Raw genomic sequence first — 5631 nt, 5'->3', positions numbered from 1 at the left:
CATAAAGACATACCATCACACTTTCTCACAAACGACACAAAGTAGAACTAGAATTGAACACGGGTTCAGAAAAGGACAAGTGTATTTATTCTGTTCATTTCTAAAGTTGTCTGTCTGGTTTGTGTTTTGAGATTACCACAAACTGCTTTTAACATCTTTGTCACACTGCAGGTTCTACAACTAGTTTGATTCTGATAAACAAAGATGCTTTATCAAAGGATGAGACTCAAGTGTCTTCTGCAGAGTGGATGTACCTGACTCCATGGAGGGGGAGGTTGAGGGGGGGTCATGCACAGGTTGCAGACAAGCAGAAGAAGGGGAGGAGACAGAGACGGTGTAGACGAAGAAGAGGAGAAATCATCAGCTGGGTTCGAGTCAGTCAGGACTTCCCTGACGTCAGTCCTCACCTCTGAGAGGGAAAGAGAGGGGAGGATAAAGGCAGAGTGAGAGGGGGAGACATATGAGAGCGGAGAAGAGACAAAGAAGCATCACAAGAGAGACGGAAACTTAGAGACAGGAGATGAGGCAAGCGACAAAATCAAAGTATCGTGATGCACTACTGTATCGATATTTTCTTACACACCTAATGTGACAAAATTAGGTGTTAGAAAAGCTAACATAGGCTATACACAAACTACTTCACGGTCACATGACTTCACGTCACCACCGCTAAGCTAAATGTTGCTAATTTTCAGCATGATGTCCTTTAGTTTTAGTTTTTAACCTTTATTTATCCAGATAAAAGCATTAGAATCTCATTTGCAATGCTGACCTGGCCAAGAAGGCAGCAACGTTACACATAACAACACAAACATATAAAATACAGAGAACATAACTAAGAAAACAAAAGATAAAAAAGCAGTCACTACATTGTGCACATTAGGACAGTAAGAAAGGTGCACTACTTATGTAAAGACTTCAGACAACTTCAATTTAAAAATGCCGTCAGTTTGAGGTTTGATTGAAGGTCATTCCAAGACCAAGGCCCATAATAAAAAAGACTCCTTTTCCCAGCCTCAGTCCTCACAGCAGGAACCTGGATCCAGGCACTGGATCTGAGGTTGTAAGAGACACAAACTGGAGCAAATCTGGCACATATGTACAGTGGCTTTATACATTAATAAAAACCAATGCTGCATCCTACGCATAGTAAGTGAGGACCATCCAGTTAGGCTATACAGTGTGCAATGATGAGTCCTATAGGGTGCATTTGATATATAACGCAGTGCAGCATGGTAGAGTGGGTCAAGTTTGGCCAAAACAGTGGGACAGGCAAATCTATAAATGGTATCACCGTAGTCCAGCTGGGACAGGAATCAGCCAGAGACCAACCTTTTACGGGATGAAGTTGAAAAACAACATTTAAGTCTGTAAAGGAAGCCAAGAGTGAATTTCAATGTCTTTGTTAGAACTTCAATGTGGTGTTTGAAGTTCAGATTTCTGTCCAACCAAAAGCCAAGATATTTGTAGGTATCGACAAACTCAACAGAGACGCCATCAAGGGTGTCAATGGAGAGGCAAGAGGACGCTGACTTGGGAGCAAAAAGCATTGCTTTGGTTTTCTTACTGTTCAAAAGCAGTTTGGAATCAAGAAGCTGCAGCGTGATAACATCAGATTTTAAATTGGAAACGGCCATATCCAGAGAAGGAGCACATGAGTATACAATAGTGTCATCAGCATACATATGATAGGTAGAAAATTGCATCTGATTACAAATATTGTTTACATATAATAAAAAGAGCAAAGGCCCCAAAATAGAGCCCTGTGGAACTCCCTTCTCCAAGGTGACAGGGTCAGAGACGTTACTACCCAACCTGACGCATTGAGTACGGTCGGTTAGATACCTCTGAAACCAGCAAATGGCATTATGACCGAAACGAGACATCAACTGATTGATTGTAGTCTGATCAGCCACTTTTAAAGACTTACACTGACATTTGATCTCTTTTAACAAGAAGACACAGTTTTTTAGCTTAGCCACAGACCTTATTTCTTGCATCGAACCAACAAAGGATACAAAAAACCATCGACTTTCAGGACAAGGGAACCACGAAGTGTTAAATGCTATCTCACTTCTTGGTTATGGACTCATTCCTGCACCACTGTTAAAATCTACTGAATCATTTGGGACATTATTAGGTTCAGTTAGCCAAAGACAACGCAAAGAATGGAATGGACTGCAATGGAGGGCAGATACACAAACTAACACACCCTTCCACGTCTTAGAAACAATATAAAAGAAAGTGTGTGGATAAGCGGCAGTATGTTTTGCATCATGTGCGCGTGTGTGTGTGTGTGTCATCTTGTGTGCAGGCCTACAGTTCGGGGGTATAAAACGTTGCTCAGCTAAAAATAAATTAAAGCATTGTGCGCTGTGAGTCACGACCAGGAGTGGTAGTGACGACACAAAAACACACACACACACACACACACACACACACACACACACACACACACACACACACACACACACACACACACACACACACACACACACACACACACACACACACACACACACACACACACACACACACACACACACACACACACACACACACACACACACACCACAAAGCCAAAAAGGAGATAGACTTTAATATCCAGTCTAAAGTCTACAGAATCTTAAAATTTGAATTCTTTACAGAAAATAAGTCCTTTCTGTGTCTCCCCACAGCATACTACTCTATACATCTTAACATGATTTGTGACGTATTATTTCCCAACATACAGAAGTAACCTAGTCAAAAGTAATACATAAACTATGGTTTAATTTCCAGAACGTCGCCTTATTCTTCCTGAATATACTTCCAAAATTAATAGAAAATACGAATGATATTACTCATACAAAAGGATGAGTCATATGTATTGCATCTGTTAATACCACAAGACGATACACACGTTCAAACTATACATGTAATCTTTCAGCAATTTACTGCCATTAATATAACACTCGCTGATATAATGAATGATTTTACAGGTCAATATTACGTATTTAAACCTTACATGAAAAGGAACAAAGTGCTAAAACACAGATTCTGTTTAGTCAAGAAAAAGGGAGAGAAGTTTCATTGAACAAATCACGTCTTGAGTGACTGTTTGAGCTGTTAATGGTTTAGTAACTTAAACCGTTTGTGGGTCAATACTAGGTGATGTTGTTTTACTCTCTGGCTAAAATCTCCACTCGCCCGAGGTTAGGTTAATGTCAAACTCACGAAAAATATGTCAAGCTCTGTGACTAAAGCCCGCACTCCAAAGCTCCTTCTCCTCCAGTTTCCGAAGCACTCTGATTTAATGGGGAAATACCAATTGGATGAAAAACTAATTTATTACTCGGTTATTCCTGTTCTTTTGGACGGATCAGTCTATTTCTGTCAGCATCCACGTCTCGTCATATTCTGCTCTCATGGGGTTTCCCTTTCCTGTTGTGTTATATAGGTGTGTGTGCATGCAAATGGTCTGCAAAAGCTAAAGTCCTAACGTTTCTCTCCCACACACTCCCCTCTGCCTGAAACGCCTCCATTGGACTCCTTTAACATAATGACATCACTGTGTAACACTCACGCTTCTATTGGCTCGCGCTCCAACCAACCCAGAGTCACAAAAAAACATGTTAGCAACGTTGGTCCACAGCGCACAACGTAGTGTGTTCACAAAAAACCCTCTCAAATTATGACATGGCTACAATATTTGTTCCTAATCATTTCTAATGGACAGTGTCCATGAGAAGGATAGTTTGGTCATTTTAAGGCTTTTTGATTACATTTCTAGCGAGAAGTGTGTATTCGGAATCTACGTCCAGTGGAAGTGTAGGATGTATAGTTTGACTCACCAGTAAAACGTGGTGTATATCCTCATGGGAACCGATGATCCAATCTACTTTACTTTTTATTTCCTACCTCTTTAGGGTTAAAAACACATCTTACAATTTAGACTATTTTAATTTAATTTGATTTTTAAATGTTGCAGTATGTCCACTGTAGATTTTAGTTTGAAAAGACAGCCGAAATGAACAGATAGACTATGTAACGTATTATGGTTATAGAGTGATATTAATACAATAATACATTCTCCTTTATTTAAAACACAAGTAAGTAATTGATCTGAACATTACTGTTTATATTTTTCTTTTTGTCGCTGCTTTTAATTGAACTATTCATATCTTAGACTGCACTGTAACTTTTATCCATGTATTTTTTTCTTTTTATGTTTATTTTATTAGCTTTTATTTTAAATGCCATTTTCTTAATGTCTTTCGTTTTTTGTAAAGCACTTTGAATTGCCTTGTGTTGAAAAGTGCTATATAAATAAACTTAACTTGCCTTGCCTTGCCTTGCCTTGCCTTGCCTTGCCTTGCCTTGCCTTGCCTTGCCTTGCCTTTATTTGGTCAATAAAAAACTAGTTTGGTTTTTGGTGAATCTTTCCAGATCTTCAAAGACCTGTAGTCAATGTACTCGGAAAGTACTTAATTGACTCCAGTCGGCGCGGGCTGTAGGGTCATCTTGACTAGTTGTATGGATGTGGTCTCCATCTGACCTGTTCATAGAAACAAACTTGGCATTCCTGAGGCAATTCTCATTTTTCACGGCTCCACTTAAAATAAAAACAACAATAAGACAAACATGCTACTCTTGGCCCACTACATGTTTTAACTATAGAGGTTGCTCTGAGTGCACCCCCTGAAATTGTAAGATTAATTCCTTACATTTTATTATAGCACTTTTCCAGATGCTCAAAGTGCTATACAAATACACATTACACATATCATACATGCAATGGTCATGTACTGTGGACAATACCCACAGGAGCAAGTTCAGGTGAAGTGTCTTGCCCAAGGACACAACGGCTTTACAGACGCAGCAGCGGCGGGTTTCACCCCTTGATCTGATGATCATTGCACAGCGCACTGCGCCACACCGTCCATCTTCACGCCTCGAAGTCATCGAGGCGCTTTTTCAAGTACACATTGGTATCATACATGTACTATGGACAATACCCACAGGAGCAAATCCGGGTGAAGTGTCTTGCCCAAGGACACAACGGCCTGACGCAGTGGCGGCAGGAGCGGGTTTCGAACTGGAGTTCCCCAGCACCCCCCTTGATCTGATGATCATTGCACAGACCACTGCGCCACCTGTCCCAGATTGTTCCGTCTTTCCCCCTTTTCATTTCTATTGACCAGCGTCCATGTCCAGTTATCGCCAACATAACACAGCAACACACACTTCAGCATTAATACATTTCCAAATGTTCCAGATTAACTCGACTACAAAGCAAATAAAGTAATATCGTGTATCAACTTCTTTCAAAGGATCCCCTTTAAATCAAATCAAATCAGGTTTTATTTATATAGCACATTTTAAAACGATTTTTGGTCGAGCCAAAGTGCTGTACATGCAAATAATAAATAACACATTACGACAATCGCAAAACAGAAGACAAAACAGTTTTCACTTGATTTAGCTTGTATCGAGATTTACTGTAAGACAGAAAATAATGCTATTTCTCTCCTTGAAATACATTAAGTTACAAACTGAATTTAGTTTAACTGAGTGCATTTTGAGACCGTCCTGGTGCCGGCATCAGCGTCCTTTTCAATTCAAAGGATAAAAAAATGCTGAATGGTCGAT

Source organism: Pseudochaenichthys georgianus, chromosome 6 (genome assembly GCF_902827115.2).
Source record: "Pseudochaenichthys georgianus chromosome 6, fPseGeo1.2, whole genome shotgun sequence".
Classification (NCBI taxonomy): Eukaryota; Metazoa; Chordata; class Actinopteri; order Perciformes; family Channichthyidae; genus Pseudochaenichthys; species Pseudochaenichthys georgianus.
The sequence above is the reverse complement of the archived record's forward strand: the minus strand, read 5'-3'. Positions refer to the sequence as shown.